Source organism: Ranitomeya variabilis, chromosome 2 (assembly GCF_051348905.1).
Source record: "Ranitomeya variabilis isolate aRanVar5 chromosome 2, aRanVar5.hap1, whole genome shotgun sequence".
Taxonomy (NCBI): Eukaryota; Metazoa; Chordata; class Amphibia; order Anura; family Dendrobatidae; genus Ranitomeya; species Ranitomeya variabilis.
In genome coordinates this window covers 349152515-349172365 of record NC_135233.1, presented here as the reverse complement: position 1 = coordinate 349172365, position 19851 = coordinate 349152515, and the positions used below count along the sequence as shown (strand labels likewise).

The 19851-nt window shown below is 43.8% G+C and overlaps 2 long non-coding RNA genes across 2 annotated transcripts in view; one reads left to right on the top strand and one right to left on the bottom strand.

Moving 5' to 3' along the window:
* The window catches only part of LOC143805820 (uncharacterized), a 114886-nt gene that overhangs the window by 18974 nt on the left and 76061 nt on the right, over positions 1-19851 (bottom strand). The window lies entirely within an intron of this gene.
* The window catches only part of LOC143805819 (uncharacterized), a 68008-nt gene that overhangs the window by 27939 nt on the left and 20218 nt on the right, over positions 1-19851 (top strand). The window contains exon 2 of the long non-coding RNA XR_013221337.1: positions 5247-5386. This is a non-coding gene — a long non-coding RNA (uncharacterized LOC143805819). The remainder of the gene's footprint in view (positions 1-5246; positions 5387-19851) is intronic.

The window sequence follows — 19851 nt, the reverse complement described above, 5'->3', positions numbered from 1 at the left end:
TGGACAGGAACAGGAAGTTGTGACTGAAAGAAAAGCAAAACAAAAAGAGATGGAGAAAGGACCAGGAAGAAGTGACTGAGATTTACTCTTGTACCTGACTCCACATCGTCCACATCACCAGACGCCAGCTATTGTGTGACAGCAATCTGGGAAGGGCTCTGTAAAATCCCCCTCCCCTTCGAGAGTGGGTGAAGAATATCCTGGCCCTTAGCAGTGGTGGCTTGCGCAAAGTGCGCTTTTCCTGGTCTAAAAAAATGGACCTCGTCAAGCAGCTTGCTGACCAATTGCAAGGTCTCTTGGGAATATTCCAGGATCTGGATAATACCGTGGGTCAACATAGTCAGGCACATACTCAGGGGTCCCTACGGCACAGCAGTTTCCTGATTCTATTTCTACCATAGGGGGCACCCCTATAGAACCTATGGTTCCCCTTCCTGATCTTTTTGAAGGGGATTGTAAGCAATTTACTAGTTTTATTTTCCTCCTCCGATGAAAAAAACTAGGGTTGGCTTCATAATTTCTCTCCTCAGAGGGGACCCTAAGTCATGGGCCTTTCATTACCACCAGACTAGGTCATTGGTTAATTAATTTTTTGAAGCCATGGGGCAGATACTGTATATGATGAACTAGACCGTGCAGCTTTAACTGAGTCCAACCTCAGGACGCTATACCAGGAAGACCTCTCTGAGGAGGATTATTGCTCCCAATTTCTGAGATGGTCTATGGAAACGGGGTGGAATGATGCCTCTCTCCGCAGTATATTCCTGACTGGTTTGAATGATCAGGTTAAAGATAAGCTCGTCCATCACTCTCTCCCAGGGTCTCTTGAAGTCGCCATGACTTTAGCTTTCCGTCTGGGCAGGGGAAGACAAGAACGGCTTTGGGAAAAATTATCCTCTGGACCGGATCTACCCTCCACCTCTGTATTCCCGGACGTCATCGATGAAGCTATGCAGATTAGCACAGTCGGTACCTCTTGAGAGTTGAATCAACAAAGATGGTGTCAATGGAAATGTCTTCTCTGTGGCTCCCCACGTCATCTGATCCATGAGTGTCCACCCCTGGAGCCGGCGGGAAGCAACCGTGCCTGGTCGGGACATGGGCTACCCGGCTTGGCGCTCAGGTTCCCCTAGATATGAAAAAATTACTTTTGCCAATTGTTGTTTCTTTTTCTGATAAACATATTCAGGATTATGATTTTGTGGATTGTGGGGCTGAGAAGTTTTTTGGATGCCGCTGTTGCTAAGAAACAGGGGGTTCCCCTAAACTCCTTAGGGACTTCTATGAAGCTATCCTTTGGATAATTCTCCTCTTAATCAGATTGTTGGGTTCTGCGGAGCCTGTGTCCCTCACAGGGAGGAGGCATCCTTTTTTATCCTACAGGACCTCGATGCTGCAGTGGTTTGGGGTCTTCCATGGCTTCCTCTTATTGACTGGTGGGAGGGGATATTGTCAGGTGGTCCTCCAGGTGTAGGTCTCACTGTATGCCCATGCTGTCCCGGCTGATGGGTTCCGCCTTGCGAGTTTGGTACTTGGCAGAGTTTCCCCATGTGTTTTCTGAGAAGGTCACATAGAAGCTGCTGCCACATAGAACTTATGATGGCTCCATCCAATGGGCGAAATTGCCTAAGGCTAGAATTTTTAAATTTGTCAAAACCTAAGAGACTTGTGATGAGAGATTACGAAAAGGAGAATTTGGCTAATGGGTTTATTCTCCTCTCCAAATCCCCTGTGGGAGATTTTGCAGAGCTAGAAGTTCCAGCACGGCCTAAAAGCTGTTGGCCATTCTGGGAGTTGTTGTTTCGGAGCCGCTAGAGAGGATTTTGCTTCAAATTGCAACAGATAAAATGTTGTTTTCCTTTGTGAAAAGTGTTTTTCTTACACTATTGATAAATATGGCTTAACATCTTACATCTAATTACACCAGCACTAACATCCTTAATACTGTCCCCAAAAGACAAGATTGGAGAGAGTTTATCCTAAATGGCTATAATGAAATCTGAAATTGATTGTCATCTTCTATAAAGATGTCCACCACAGAGATCAGCTGATTGCTAAGGACCTGGATGCTGTCACTGTCACTCTCACGCCAATCATTCAGATTAATGGCCAGTCACATAATAAAAGGATGGACTGGATCTCCAAGGCTGCATCCTCTCGGAATCATCAGAATATAGGTTCTACCGATCGGCATCATACAAGTTGTCTTCCCCACACCTGCTCTTCCTAGTGTAGCAGAAATTTATAAAATCATTTCATATATGATAGTCCCTTAAAAGCCCTTTTGATCAGCAGGGGGCCATGTCCTAATCCCCCCACTCTCAAACCACTGACACAGAGGGCTCAATACAAAATCAATGACCCCCATCCATCATTGTCTTTGCACCTTTTTTCTAAAATAAAATTGGTCCTAATAGTAACTCACGTTTGCGCCTTATTCCTTTTTTATTTTCCGCTTTTATTTTAAGTTAACTTTACTTAGTTTTGTCTATTTCTTTTTTTTTCCGCTATTACGGTTTTTGTTTTCTAACATTTTTATCCTATTTCATCATTTGCAACTTTTTCAAAACTTTTTCAAAATGTTGCACAATTTTTGCGCACTTGTACTCCGCTACCCTACTGAAGTACAAAGATCTAACTTAATTTTTGCACAGTTGGTGACATTATAAAGGATCATGCCTTTTTGTTTTAAAAAGGCGCGTAAAAGGTAAAAGACAAAAGTAAGAAGAATCTTTTATTTTGTGCAAAATTTATCAATCCAGGTGCGTCCTTTTGAAGAATTTGGCACAAAAAAATGGCATCAAATGTCACAAGAAAAGTCAATTTAAAAGAACACAAATCATGACTCGGGGTCTATATTCGTACACCATTAGGCGGGGTGGTTCATCGATGGGCAGATTGCTTCTACCTGCTAATTTATGCAGTCGATGAGGGTATCAGGACTCAGACCTTCGCTGTGGATGTTAGATCATATCAAAATATTTTTTGGGGAAGGTCTGGTTACACTTTAAGGAATTATCAGTGTAATTCTTCCATCCATAATGTGAGGTTTTACACTAATGCAGTTTCACTTTAAATCCAGAAAAGCATCTAAACCCAGGATGCAGATGCTGATACAAAGCCATTTTTCACTGCTTTCACAATGTATGACCGTTCTTGAAACATTCGCTTAGGCAGCAGATTAAAGCATCGCATTTATTCCTATGGCTCCTACCAGTATATCAGATGCACAGATACAGGAAGAAGGGGCAAACACCTGCATAAAGCCATATTATTCCTCCTAACCCTACTTACACAATGCCCGTGTAGTCAGGAATGACCAATGATAATCATGAAATGTATCAAAAATGTAGACAATTTGGTAAATTGTGCCCTTAATTGTGCACAATTTTCAAGATTTAAGTATTACCAAAATAATTTTCATTATTTATTATATTATTTATTTTGTTATTTATGTATTTATTATTTTATAGATTTAAAAACATTTGATCCACTCATTGATTCCTTCGCATAAATTGATAAAAATTTACTATCTGAAGGCGTTTACAGACATGTATGGATGGGTACATGCAAATAAACCATTTATTTCCTATCTAAAGCCATAATATGCAGAACTTGGGGATTAAACTTTTACTATGAAATGTTAGCACTACCTGTGTAATGTTATTTTACTTAAAACTATCTAACTTAAAAATACTCTTTAAAGAAGCAGGGAAAATTCTGATGTTTATAGTAACCTTTAAATTGTATTGTATTCAATAATGATAAGTCTCACGTCGTCCAGCCCTGGGGTGAGATAAACACTTACTAGAAGTCAGGGGCGGACACAGACAGAAGTGGCAAAAAACGGTGCAAAAACGGTTTATCGGCCCTTTGTTGTCTAATAGCTCATCATAGCACAGTTCCCCAACTTTAGAGGTGATAGTGGCCTCTTACTTCCTGGGCCCCTGTGCAGCTGCACAATTTGCCCCAATGGTATGTCCACTCCTGCTACAAGCAGATTTTTTGTGCTTGTGCTTTTCTTTGCCTGCAGCTGCCCCATCCTCCCATTCTCCATAGACCTCTGTGGGCAGCAGCATGCACTTGATTTTTCATGATTCTTCTTCTACTTTTTTCCTCGCCTCTTACTTAAAGGCTGCCATCACACTAGCAGTATTTGGTCAGTATTTTACCTCAGTATTTCTCAGCCAAAACCAGGAGTGGGTGATAAATACAGAAGTGGTGACGTGTTTCTATTATATTTTTCCTCTGATTGTTCCACTCCTGGTTTTGGCTTACAAATACTGAGGTAAAATACTGACCACATACTGCTAGTATGATGGCAGCCAAAAAGTGAGAAGAGAATTGGGCAGTTTAACGCCACTATGGACTGATAGCTACAGCTTTACCATAAATTGTGACATAAACGAGAGTTGAGCACAAAGATTTGTGGCTCCTGGTCCAGTGGCCACATTGGAAGTCCAGATTAGAGCTTTACGAACCTCGTCCTATCTGGCAGCATCCTTGGCGCCTGTTCAAAGTAGTAGGCCAAAGAATACACCCATGATGTTGTGCTGAAGGCCTACTCAAAAGAGGTGGCAGGATGCAGGCAGGTAGGAGACCGTTCTTGGGGCTCCGGCAGCCATGGACTTACGTTGTGGCCACTGGACCAGCATCCTACAAATCTTTTTTGTTCAACTTTATAGTGACTTAATGTGTACTCACCAGGGTAGAGGGTCGTTTTAAGGGATATTTCAACAAGAGACCCTCATAAATCTCTAGGATAAGCCCTACATGTCCTACAGGTAGACCTACTGCTAGATTTGGGCTTGCAGAACCCAACGGTGCAAGACAAGAGAGGTTTTAAGTTTTATATTACTTGTTTTAATTTGAATTGTTAACTTTTGATGTCTGAGGGCCCAGACCACCCGTCCACCCCTGTTGTGCATCATGTCAAAATAGGTATGGGTAGCATGGTGGCTCAGTGGTTAGTACTGCCGCCTTGCAAGACTGGGACCAGGGTTCAAATCCCACCAAGGACAACATCTGCAAGGAGTTTGTATGTTCTCCCAGTGTTTGGGTGGATTTCCTCCGGTTTCCCCCCACACTCCAAAGACATACTGATAGGGATTCTAGATTGTGAGCCCCGAATTCCAGCGTTGTGGAATCGCGCACCAAACTATAAAAACCTTCGTCCCTGTGCACCTACAAATTCTGTACTTTCCTATGAAAGTTTGGAAAAAGTTATTTCTTCTTTTTTTTTGCAGGCAGTTGATTAAAAAGCAAATTTGTGGAGACCTAGGTTTGTGAATCGGTGACATTGTGTTGCCCGTGCCGCACTCCCAGTCTTGTGCTCGTACTTCAGCGCTTGCTGCACCTGCAAGGAAATCGTCCGCGTGTTGCTAAGGTAAAACCATAACACAACGATGAATCTGAGTCCTGAATGGATATTATAATCTACACAGCAGAAACTGAATAGAGGAGCGTGGGAGCCGCTGATAACTCCCCCGTAACCAGCAGAGGTGCAGCCAGCCCCCTCCCAAGCCCGACCCACTCATGTGTTGTCAAGGTTTCAGCTGAAAAAGACCCCGATGCTTGCAGGGGATTGGTCTCCCCAGTCATTGTCAGGGAAGGCTCGGCAGAGAGTGGCTGAGGGTCCGCTCAGCTCCCTCCCTCAGCTCAGGCCCAGAATGGCTTAGTCATTGTGTAAGCCAGGCAATGACATCATGCCTCCGCTGGTCCCTTCCCAGGCTGCACTGACCCTGATGTCATCTGCCTTCTTATACTGCATGAGTCATAGCTGAAGCAAAGGTGTATATTAGAGCTGGGCTGGGCCGAGCACACCTGTAATTCACCGCCTCACACAACACGACCAGAATAGGAGACGGCGAGGTCTCTGGCCACTTGTTTTCATCAGGAAGGAGCCAACTTTATGTAACTAGCTCACAAGGAGCTGGATGCTGTCAGTGTATACCGCCACATGGTGCTGACAATATTATTAGAGTACACTGCCACATGGTGCTGACAATATTATTAGTGGATACCGCCACATGGTGCTGACAATATTACTAGTGTATACCGCCACATGGTACTGACAATATTGCTAGTGTATACCGCCACATGGTGCTGACAATATTAGTAATGTATACCGCCACATGGTGCTGACAATATTATTAGTGGATACCGCCACATGGTGCTGACAATATTACCAGTGTATACCACTACATGGTGCTGACAATATTACAAGTGTATACCGCCACATGGTGCTGACAATATTATTAGTGTAAACCGCCACATGGTGCTGACAATATTAGTAATGTATACCGCCACATGGTGCTGACAATATTATTAGTGCATACCGCCACATGGTGCTGACAATATTATTAGTGCATACCGCCACGTGGCGCTGACAATATTATTAGTGCATACCGCCACGTGGTGCTGACAATATTATTAGTGCATACCGCCATATACTGCAGACAATATTATTAGTGCATACCGCCACATGGTGCTGACAATATTATTAGTGTATACCGCCACATGGTGCTGACAATATTATTAGTGTATACCGCCACATGGTGCTGACAATATTATTAGTGTACACCGCCACATGGTGCTGACAATATTAGTAGAGTATACCGCCACATGGTGCTGATATTATTAGTGTATACCGCCACATGGTGCTAGCAATATTATTAGTGTATACCACCACATGGTGCTAGCTGGATGATGCTAGCAGGATATTATCAATGTACATGGCCACATGGTGCTGACAATATTAGTAATGTATACCGTCACATGGTGCTGACAATATTACTAGTGTATACTGCCACATGGTGCTGACAATATTATTAGTGTATCTCGCCACATGATGCTGACAATATTATTAGTGCATACCGCCACATGGTGCTAACAATATTATTAGTGTATACCGCCACATTGTGCTGACAATATTATTAGTGTATACCGCCACATGGTGCTAACTGGATGATGCTAGCAGGATATTATCAATGTACATGGCCACATGGTGCTAACAACACTAGTAGTGTATTCCGCCACATGGTGCTGATAATATTATTAGTGTACACCGCCAAATGGTGCTGACAATATTATTAGTGTATACCGCCACATGGTGCTGACAATATTATTAGTATATACCGTCACAGGGTGCTGACAATATTATTAGTTTATACCGCCACATAATGCTGACAATATTATTAGTGTATACTGCCACATGGTGCTGACATTATTATTGGTGTATACCACCACGTGGAGCTGACAATATTATTAGTGTATACCGTCACATGGTGCTAACTGGCTGATGCTAGCAGGATATTAACAATGTACATGGCCACATGGTGCTAACAATAATAGTAATGTATACCGCCACATGGTGCTAACACTATTAGTAGTGTATACCGCCACATGGTGCTAACAATATTATTACTGTATACAGCTATACAGCCACATGGTGCTAACAATATTATTAGTGTATACCGCCACATTGTGCTAACAATATTATTAGTGTATACCACCACATGGCGCTAACTGGATGATGCTAGCAGGACATTATCAATGTACACAGCCACATGGTGCTAACAATATTAGTAATGTATACCGCCACATGGTGCTAAAGACATTAGTAGTGCATACCACCACATGGTGCTAACAATATTATTAGTGCATACCGCCACATGGTGCTAACAATATTATTAGTGTATACAGCTATACAGCCACATGGTGCTAACAATATTATTAGTGTATACCGCCACATGGTGCTAACAATATTATTAGTGTATACCGCCACATGGTACTAGCAATATTATTAGTGTATACCACCACATGGCGCTAACTGGATGATGCTAGCAGGACATTATCAATGTACACAGCCACATGGTGCTAACAATATTAGTAATGTATATCACCACATGGTGCCAACAATATTAGTAGTGTATACCGCCACATGGTGCTAACGATATTAGTAGTGTATACCGCCACATGGTGCTAACAATATTAGTGGTGCATACCGCCACATGTTGCTAACAATATTAGTAGTGAATACCGCCACATGGTGCTAACAATATTATTAGTGTATACCGCCACATGGTGCTAACAATATTAGTAGTGTATACTGCCACATGGTGCTAATGATATTTGTAGTGTATACCGCCACATGGTGCTGACAATATTATTGGTGTATACCACCACGTGGTGCTGACAATATTATTAGTGTATACTGCCACATGGTGCTAGCAATATTATTAGTGTATACCACCACATGGTGCTAACTGGATGATGCTAGCAGGATATTATCAATGTACATGGCCACATGGTGCTAACAATAATAGTAATGTATACCGCCACATGGTGCTAACACTATTAGTAGTGCATATCACTACATGGTGCTAACAATATTAGTAGTGCATACCGCCACATGGTGCTAACAATATTAGTAGTGCATACCGCCACATGGTGCTAAAGACATTAGTAGTGCATACCACCACATGGTGCTAACAATATTATTAGTGCATACCGCCACATGGTGCTAACAATATTATTAGTGTATACAGCCATATGGTGCTAACAATATTATTAGTGTATACCGCCACATGGTGCTAACAATATTGTTAGTGTATACCGCCACATGGTACTAGCAATATTATTAGTGTATACCACCACATGGCGCTAACTGGATGATGCTAGCAGGACATTATCAATGTACATAGCCACATGGTGCTAACAATATTAGTAATGTATATCACCACATGGTGCCAACAATATTAGTAGTGTATACCGCCACATGGTGCTAACAATATTAGTAGTGTATACCGCCACATGGTGCTAACGATATTTGTAGTGTATACCGCCACATGGTGCTGACAATATTATTGGTGTATACCACCACGTGGTGCTGACAATATTATTAGTGTATACTGCCACATGGTGCTAGCAATATTATTAGTGTATACCACCACATGGTGCTAACTGGATGATGCTAGCAGGATATTATCAATGTACATGGCCACATGGTGCTAACAATAATAGTAATGTATACCGCCACATGGTGCTAACACTATTAGTAGTGTATACCGCCACATGGTGCTAACGACATTAGTAGTGCATACCACCACATGGTGCTAACACTATTAGTAGTGCATACCGCCACATGGTGCTAACAATATTATTAGTGTATACTGCCACATGGTACTAGCAATATTATTAGTGCATTCCACCACATGGCGCTAACTGGATGATGCTAGCAGGACATTATCAATGTACACGGCCACATGGTGCTAACAATATTAGTAATGTATACCACCACATGGTGCTAACAATATTAGTAGTTTATACCGCCACATGGTGCTAACAATATTAGTAGTGCATACCGCCACATGTTGCTAACAATATTAGTAGTGCATACCGCCACATGGTGCTAACTGGATGATGCTAGCAGGACATTATCAATGTATACCGCCACATGGTACTAGCAATATTAGTAGTGCATACCGCCAGATGTTGCTAACAATATTAGTAGTGCATACCGCCACATGGTGCTAACAATATTATTAGTGTATACTGCCACATGGTGCTAACTGGATGATGCTAGCAGGATATTATCAGTGTAGCACATGCCACATAGTGCTAGCTGGTTACTATCAGTGTATACTGCCACATAGTGCTAGTAGGATATTATCTGTTTATACCGCCACATGCTGTTAACTGTATATTATCAGTGTATGCGACTACATTGTGTTGTTAACTAAACATTCTCAGGACGCATCTGCCACATAATGCTAAGGTACCGTCACACTAAACGATATCGCTAGCGATCCGTGACGTTGCAGCGTCCTGGATAGCGATATCGTTGAGTATGACACGCAGCAGCGATCAGGATCCTGCTGTGATATCGCTGGTCGTTGATTAAAGTTCAGAACTTTATTTGGTCGTCAGATCGGCGTGTATCGTTGTGTTTGACAGCAAAAGCAACGATACCAGCGATGTTTTACAATGGTAACCAGGGTAAACATCGGGTTACTAAGCGCAGGGCCACGCTTAGTAACCCGATGTTTACCCTGGTTACCAGTGTAAAATGTAAAAAAACAAACACTACATACTCACATTCGCGTCCCTCGCTGTCCGCTTCCTGCACTGACTGAGCGCCGGCCGTAAAGTGAAAGCACAGCACAGCGGTGACGTCACCGCTCTGCTGTTAGGGCCGGCACTCAGTCAGTGCAGGAAGCGGACGCCGGGGGACGCGAATGTAAGTATGTACTGTTTGTTTTTTTACATTTTACACTGGTAACCAGGGTAAACATCGGGTTACTAAGCGCGGCCCTGCGCTTAGCAACCCGATGTTTACCCTGGTTACCCAGGGACCTCGGCATCGTTGGTCGCTGGAGAGCGGTCTGTGTGACAGCTCTCCAGCGACCAAACAGCGACTAAACAGCGACGCTGCAGCGATCGGCATCGTTGTTGTCTGTATCGCTGCAGCGTCGCTTAGTGTGACGGGGCCTTAACTGGATGCTATCAGTGTATACTGCCACATAGTGCTAACTTTGTATTTATTTTACTCAGTATATAGCGCCATAAATTCCACAACGCTTTACAGACATCATCGCTGTCCCCATTGGGGCTCACAATTCCCTATCAGTATGTCTTTGGAATGTGGGGGGAAACCGGAGAACCCGAAGGAAACCCACGAAACACGGGGAGAACATACAAACTTCGTGCAGATGTTGGACCCCAGCACTGCAAGGCTGCAGTGTTAGCTAACTGGATACTTTCAGGTGTAAAGCCAAAAAGTGCTCCCTGGATAGTATCAGCCTGTACCACCACATGGCACTAACTGGATATTATCAGTGTATATGGCGACACAGTGCTGACTGGACATGATCAGGGTTTAGGACCACATGGTGCTTGCTAGATATTATCAGGGTCCGGGATATGGTGACACCCAAAGATGACTGGTTGTTATCAGGGTGTACGTCCATGCATTGTTTGCTGGATATTATCGTGGTATATCGCAGTGGTGACTGGACACTATCAGTGTATACCCACATACAGCGCTGACTCTATATTATGAAGATTTACGGCCACATGGTGCTGGCTGGATATTACTAGTAGGGTATATGGTCACACCGTGCTGGATATACAGGTGCTTCTCACTAAATTAGAATATTATCAAAAAGTGAATTTATTTCAGTTCTTCAATACAAAAAGTGAAGCTCATATATTATATTTCAAGCTGGTGTTATAAAGTATTCTAATTTACTGAGATAATGACTTTTGGGTTTTCATTAGCTGTAAGCCATAATCATCAACATTAACAGAAATAAACATGTGAAATAGATCACTCTGTCTGTAGTGAGTCTATATAATATATGAGTTTCACTTTTTGAATTGAAGAACTGAAATAAAGTAACTTTTTGATGATATTCTAATTTTGCAAGAAGCACTTGTATTTAGGAACTAATAAAGGATTTTGTTCTGAGTTGATTTTGAAGTCTGGTATTGATTATGGAATTAATTTAGGGATGTGGGGTCTGAATATATTTAGTGTTCTCATTTGGGGTCTGGATAAATTTGGGGGTCTGATCAGGAGTGAGAATGTATTTGCGTTGCTGTATGATGGCTGTAAAATCAATGGGTTCTCCGATGTCTCTGGAAGAAGTAGTCACGGCCATCGGGGCTGGATGGAGAAGAAAAAGTTAAGAACAAAAAATCTACAATCCGAGAAGATGCCACCTCCTGACCTGAACGCAAAAACCTCATGGGCACATGTCACGTAGGAGAGCCATGGCCGGTCTGCACATCGCAGTCCGGACTCAGACATTGACTGCGGGAATTGTGCCGAGATGATGGCTGACCGTCCTCACCAACACCAGCTAGTATGGCCAACGTCGGTCTAATGGTTATGACCGGCACACTGATGTGAATATGTATGTGACAGAGATGACCATGTTGGTGGCCTTGGCATCTTTGTAAATGAGCGGCTCTGCCACGTTGAGAATCACAATTAGAATTGGCTGCAAAGGACTGGACCTATACCATATGGAGCAAAGTATGTGCCCCTCCACTTCACACCAACAGGGGCTTTTCTGATCTCCCATTCTATATCCATAGACAATAATATGGAGTCGGCCCCTTTGCAACTATAGCAGCTCCCACTTTTCTGGGAAGGTTTTCTACATCATTTTGGAGGTGTCTGTGAGAATTTTTGCCCCTTCATCCAGAAGAGCAGTTGTGAGGTCAGACCCTGATGTTGGGGAGAGGCCGGGATCATAATCTCCGTTCTAGTTCATCCCAAAGATGTTGGATGGGCAGAGGTCCGAGCTCTGTGCCCCGGTCATGTTCTTCCACCAAACTCCCCCTACCATGTCTGTATGGGCCTTGTGCACTGGGAACAGTCATGGGGAACAGAAAAGGGTCTTCACCAAACTGTTCCCAAAAAGCTGGAAGGTACAATTGTCCACAATGTCTTGTGCTGAAGCATTAAGATTTCCCTTCACTGGAACTAAGGGGCCGACTCTGGAAAACAAGCGTATAGTATTATCCTCCTCCGCCAAACTGTACAGCGGGCACAATGCAGTCAGGCGGGTAACGTTCTCCTGCTAGTCCCTAAACCCAGACTAGCCCATGAAACGCCTGTGTCCCACAGATCGTGTGTCCAGTGCTCCAGAGGCCAGTGATAGAGGCTTTACACCATTCCATCTAATGCTCATCATTGTGCTTGGTGATGTAAGGCTGCATGCAGCTACTCGGCCATGAAGCTCAGTGTTTGTGCTGATGTTATTACCATAGGAGGTCTGGAATCTGCAGTTATGGAGTCGGCAGAGTGTTGGTGACCTTTCTGCCATCTGCTCTTCAGCACTCAGTGAATCCGCTCTGTAACATTACAGGGTCTCCACTTTGTGGCAGAGTGGCTGCGGTTCTTTCCACTACTCAGTAATATCACTCACAGGTTATGGGGAAGATTTAGGAGGGAAGAAATGTCATGAACATGGACTTGTTACCCTGGTGGCTGCTATTACAGGATCGCGCTGGTATCAGTGAGCTCTGCACCACCGGCCATTATGTCACGTTCGTAAAGGCAGACGGGGGAGGGATGGAGATTATACACAGGGGCAATGGGGCCGGAGATTATAAACTGGGGGCAATGGGGCCGGAGGCTATAAACCAGGAGCAATGGGGCTAGAGTTTATACCACAGGACAAATGGGGCCCGATGTTATACACCGGGGGCAATGGGGCCGGACATTATACACCGGGGGTAATGAGGCCAGACGCCATACACCAGGGGCAATGGGGCCAGATGTTATACACCGGGGGCAATGGGGCTGGAGGTTATTTACCTTCAGTAGTTGAACTGAAAGAAAAGCCTGAATTCAATGATCATGAGGGGCCTGATACCTTTCTCCATGTAGCGTACCTGTCTATCCAGTGTCTGGATTACTATCTCCAGGGCATCCGGGCTTATATTCTGATGAATGGCCAGATCTGCCCATCATCGTCTTTAATTCAGCACCTGTCATGTAGAGCATTACATCATGCCGTCGGAAGGAAACTGACTCACACTTGAGGTTTGGGTGACAAAGTTATGTGATAAGATCATAAACCTTCTATTTCCTCGTGACTTTTTGTGTAGGTCACCGCAAAAACAAAAATCCCCCTCTACAACGTAGAGACCCAACAAGTGGCAGAAACGTCTACATCAAAGGCTAAGTTGACTTTGCCTAAATATATTCATTACAAATTTAACTTTGGAAAATGGCATCAACATATGCTAAACATGCTGGGGCAAAGTTTTCAGATCCCCCACTGCCCCCATAGTCGTGACTCAGTGCCCCCATAGTGCCAGCCACAAGGCCCATTTTCCAGTTTTCCCATAATCACAGAACGTCGCCCGCTTGGATATTTCAGAAACGTTTTCTTTAGCACTCAGCACCCAATACACCGAGCGAATCTCTGCTTATACTGCGGAAAATCATCTCTTTGGCAAGAAGCATATTTGTTTTATATCCTACATTGGCCAACATATGGGCAATATAAAGAGGCTAATGTCGGCCAATTGTGAGCTGGCAACGCGGCTTTTTTTTGTTTTGCCGTTTTGGCTCGAAAAAGATGTTCTTTAGTGGTTGGCGGTAACAGATTCAAATCCTGATCTTCCACTACGCAGATTCCAAATAGCCAGACTTCACCTTTAAGACCGTCCAGTATAACAACGCATTTTGTAAATAATCAGTGGGCCATGAGGTGTTTCCCCTTCCGTAACTTGCAATTTAAAGCCTGTTGTGCAGTGTAATCCATCTCTAGCAGCAGACATGCAGAGACAGAGTACAGGAGCTCTGGTCGGATCTTTGTCTCTCTGCTCCTGCTCTCCTGTCTATCAAATTGCATAGAGAAGCGGAATTTCAGCTCAGATCAAGAAAGCCTGTGAACTATGACAGGTGCAACGTATGTTCAAAAGTTAGAAAAAAAGGTGGTTCCAGCACATATAGTACTGGCAGAATGCAGATGAAATTAAACCATCTACTCAAAAATAGCACATGGCATGATACAGGACATGATAATCTGCACAGTTCCTGAACATAATAGACTGGCATGTGTCTTTTGGATTGACAGTTTTACTTTGTTGTCGGGGAATAGAAAAGACAGATCATGCGAAAGGACCAGTGCGCATTGAATAATAAGATTCTGGCTGCACGCAGCCACCACCAGGGGGAGCACAGGAGACAATTGCATACATTTAGATACTAAACTCAATAATAATACAGAATGTGCTCCCTCTAGTGGTGGCTCACGGCAGCCGGAATTTCATCGGTTAAAGTCTAAAGAGCTCAAATCGCATTTTCACCTTTTTTTTGTCTAGATTTTGGTGTTTCTCATTTCTGCCTTATTCTTTTTACTTGCTCCTTTTTAAAGGCTATCTTATATTTGTTTACCTGTTTTTTTGTTTTTATATCCGGCATTGCTGGTGAAATTTGCCATTTCTAGATGGTTTTGGCAGCTGATTTATCACTTGTGACTTTAAAAAGTTGCAATCTTTTTGCACAAATGTCCTCCTGTCCCCCCACACACCTCCTACCAGGCCTTATTTTGTGTACATCTAAAATTCTTCCATAAAATTTTGTGACATTTTATCTAAATGTGCAATTTTTTTTGTCCAAAAACATAACAAAGAAAAGGGAAAAAAAAATTTTTCGTGCAAAATTCATGAACTGTGTGCGCCATTTTAAAGAATTCCAGGGAATAGAAAAAGAGACTTAAAAAAATGCAAATGATGAAACGGGGCCTAAATGTTTTAGCTTTCAAAGATTTGGAGCGCTGAAAAATTGATAAGAAGGAATTTAAAAAAAAAAGTTAAAAAGTGAACGATAGCTTTAATATAATCATATGCAGGATTATATGTCTTTTTTTCGTCTTTTTGGGGCAAAATCTGGTCTCTGTAAAAGATTTCAGCCAAGTTTTTTGTTGTCAAAGGGCATTAGGCAGGGTGGATCAGTGCCAGCCATGCGGCAGAGGTTCCACCGGTGGTCAACGTAGGTGAGATATCTGCAGAACTCTGCTAAATCCTCACATGCAGATAGTAAACGTCTGGTTATGAGAAAGCAGCCGGCTGAGAGCTCACACACCTCCCCGTGGATTCCACACCAGGTCAGACGTGGGCAGAAACCAATGTCAGAGAACAGAGCGGTCCATTTGTAGCCATTGCAGAAGGTGAAGGCATCTCCAGCCTGAACCCGTTGAGCACTGACGTAAGGCTGGTCCGGAAGGTTGAACCCACCACCGGCTGCTGACACCAGGTCCACTCTCGTCACTTCTCTCTTCTATGTGAAGTAGTAAATGCTGGAAGAGCTGAGATCATGGAGACAAGTCTAAGCGGAGCTGACAATCCACCAAGTATGTGAGAAGAACCTTAGTTTGGCCACATAAGCCCACGGCGCCTACAGGCGGCCACTTTGCAATTTGTGACTTCTGCCGTTCATGTACGGTGGACGCATCTTGTCAGTGGTGTTTAAGGGGTTGGAAATGGGGGACGGTGTCCCTTCCAATATCTCTTATGCTCCCTGCAACATGACAGCTCATAGGAGATCGGAGGTTAAAGTCCCCTATTGGGATCGATTAAAAAAAAAAAAAAGTGAAAAATATAAAAAAAATCAATAAAAGTAATCATAAATAAATTACACATCACATCAAATAAAATAATTAAAAATATATATTTGGTAATGGCATAACTGTTCATACTAATAAGGTATATAAATAAATTACACATCACCCCACGCTTTTCACGTAACATAAATAAAATAATTAAAAATACATATTTGGTAATGGCATAACTGTCCGAACTAATAAGGTATCACAATAATTATCCCATAAGGTGAACTCAGAAATGAAAAAAATAAAATAAAAAATTATATATATATATCCCTTGGTCGTTTTACCTCCCCAAAAAGATAAAATAAAAGAGATAAGAAAGTCTTACGGACACCAAAATGGTAGCAAGAAAAACTGCAACTTGAACAGCAAAAATGATCCCTGTAACGTCGGAAAAATAAAAAAAGGGGGAAAAACTGAAAGCAAAAAAGGGTCAGCAAAGGGCTCGCCTAACCGTGGAGCTGGTTCTGCATGAGTTATATACACACACATACATACATGGGTAGAAAAAGTTGACTAACTTTGCAAATACATTGCACTATTAATCTTTTATGATTCCAGAGCTGCATGCACAACTCTGCAAGCTTCAGAGCTGAAACCTCCCAGCGTTCTTCGCTATCTCAACATCTGTACTCTGCTTGCTTCAGCGATTTGCGTTCTGTACATGTTTGAAAAATTAATTCCTAGGAGAATTCTGAATGCAGCTCTGAAGTATAAAACAGGCTGTCGGTACAGGATAAATAATGCAATGTAAATTGCTTTCGGGAATTAATATTTCCAACGTAAAAAAACTACACTTCACAGAATGCATATCGCCAGAGCACAGTGCAGACGCTGCAAAAAGCAAGAAACGCTGGCAAGTTCCGGCTCTGAAGCCGGCAGAAGTCGGAATACAGCTCTGGAACCAGATTTCGTACAAGAGGAGTAAAATACAAAAGATCGCACTGTATTTAAACGGTAAATCTTCAGAGAAGCAACACATCCAATGCGCGCTCCGATTCTTGCATTTCGCGCCTCTCCATCCTTCCTACAGTCGGGGTCACTCCTTACACATGGAAAGTATCGGCCCAGCAGTCTGTGGCTTCAGAGGGGATAATCTGGCCAATCACTCTCAGGAGATTATCACAGACTGATCTGATGATGAGTGATAGGGGACTAAAGCCGATTATGACTTTTGGTGAACAAGAAAAAAGGAAGTGACAACGTTCCAAAGCCGGCGAGATGGTGAATTACCGCACTCGCTACTAAAACCCGTCGGATTGTAATCTATGTTTCCTATGAAGATAAGCGGCACAATGTGTGTCTGGCGGCCCATTATCTCCTCTTCCCCATCGCCTGCCTAGGAAAGCTGGAGGAAAATAGCTATTGAATGTTTATTGGAAGCATAACCCAGATTGAGAGTATTCACCAACGTGGCTCCAGATTTGGATCTTAGCGGGAGCCATCGTGACAAAATTATTGTTTCTCTCTAGGTCACTGTTATTGGTGGCATTTCCTGTGGCTGCCACAAAGTCTAGGGGCACAATATTAAAAAAGTAGCAGTGGCCCTGTTAGCGCCAAAGACTCTTTTGACTTCCATCCGTGGCCCCAGATTCCTGGGAGAGCGCCACTTTGGACGGCATCAAACATGCCAGTCTCCGAGACGTCAGCGAAATGTCACCTTGGGGAGAAAAAGACTCGGTCGCTTGAATTAGGGGAGTACAAACTTATTTTTTGTGGAAGTTCGACACAAAAGGTGGCATTCTTTATGGGCACTCAGAGGGCATTATTACTGGGTTAGCGGACGTAATACTCGCCCTACTACGGGAGATGGCGACCCACTGCCTGTCACACAACCGAGAAAAACGATCCGATTATTCTGATCAGAGCTTGATCAGGGTGGAATCAGTTTTTCTCAGATGTTGAAATTTTTTTTCCCCATATTATCTATTATATTAGTCTGTGAAAATCGGACTGCACTTAGATGTCACCCGAGCGCGGTGCAATTTTTTTTCACTGACCCGTAGACTTCCATCGCCGATTTGGATCTAAAATCGGACATGTCTCTAACCCATGGGTACGAGTGCTGTCCATGGACACCACGGCTAGTACTCGGTCATGTCTGCAAGCCCTGAGGGCTGTCCCACACGTCCAGATAATTCCGGTACCGGAATAAATCGGTACCGGAGTTATCCGTGTCCGTGTGCCTGGGAACTCACGGAGGCCATACGTGCGGCACACGTGTGCCGCCCGTATGGCGAGTGGGTACCACACGGAGCGTGTGGTACCCACTCTGCATGGTGCTGAAGCTGCGATTCATATCATCCCTGCAGCAACGTTTGCTGTAGAGAAAATATGAAGAATAGTGTTTAAAATAAAGATCTATGTGTCCGCCGCCCCCCCACCCCCCCACCCCCTGTGCGCCCCCCCCGCTGGTCAGAAAATACTTACCCGCCTCCCTCGCTGCTTCCTGGTCTGGCCGCGGCTTCTCCTGCATGCGGTCACGTGGGCCCGATCATTTACAGTCATGAATATGTGGCTCCACCTCCCATAGGGGCGGAGCCGACTATTCATGATTGTAAATGATCGGCCCCACGTGACCGCATACAGTAGGAGGCGCGGCCAGACCAGGAAGGAGCGAGGGAGCGGGTAAGTATTTTCTGACCAGCGGGGGGGCGCACAGGGGGTGGGGGGGCGGCGGACACATGGATCTTTATTTTTAACACTATTCTTCATATTTTCTCTATAGCAAACGCTGCTACAGGGAAGATATGAATACCGGCTTCAGCACCATGTGGGGGGGACAGCGCTTACTGTAGCGCTGTCTCCTGCACGCACACGGACCCCAGACGGAGAATGTCCGTGTGAGGTCCGTGTTTTACGCGGACCCATTGACTCTATTGGGTCCGTGTAAGGCCGGCGTCACACTGGCGAGTTTTACGGACGTAAGAGCGCAGAAACTACGTCCGTAAAACTCGCATTACATACGGCACAATTATTCTCAATGGGGCTGCTCCTATTAGCCGTATATTACGGTTCAGTATTATACGGCTTTCTACGGCCGTACAAAATCGCAGCATGCTGCGTTTGTCAGCGTATTGCGCAAAAAAATCGCTAATGAAAGTCTATGAGGGCGAGAAAAATACGGATTCCACACGGACCTGCAGTGTGACTTGCGAGAAATACGCAGCGGTGTTAGTGAAAAGTCGGTAATTCAATTGCCGGCTTTTCATTTCTCCTGCACAAACCCGACAGGATATGAGACATGGTTTACATACAGTAAACCATCTCATATCCCCTTTTTTTTTGCATATTCCACACTACTAATGTTAGTAGTGTGTATGTGCAAAATTTCAGCGCTGTAGCTGCTGAAATAAAGGGTTAAATGGCGGAAAAAATTGGCGTGGGCTCCCGCGCAATTTTCTCCGCCAGAATGGTAAAGCCAGTGACTGAGGGCAGATATTAATAGCCAGGAGAGGGTCCATGGTTATTGGCCCCCCCGTGGCTAAAAACATCTGCCCCCAGCCACCCCAGAAAAGGCACATCTGGAAGATGCGCCTATTCTGGCACTTGGCCACTCTCTTCCCACTCCCTGTAGTGGTGGGATATGGGGTAATGAAGGGTTAATGCCACCTTGCTATTGGAAGGTGACATTAAGCCAGATTAATAATGGAGAGGCGTCAATTATGACACCTATCCATTATTAATCCAATTGTTGGAAAGGGTTAAAAAACACACA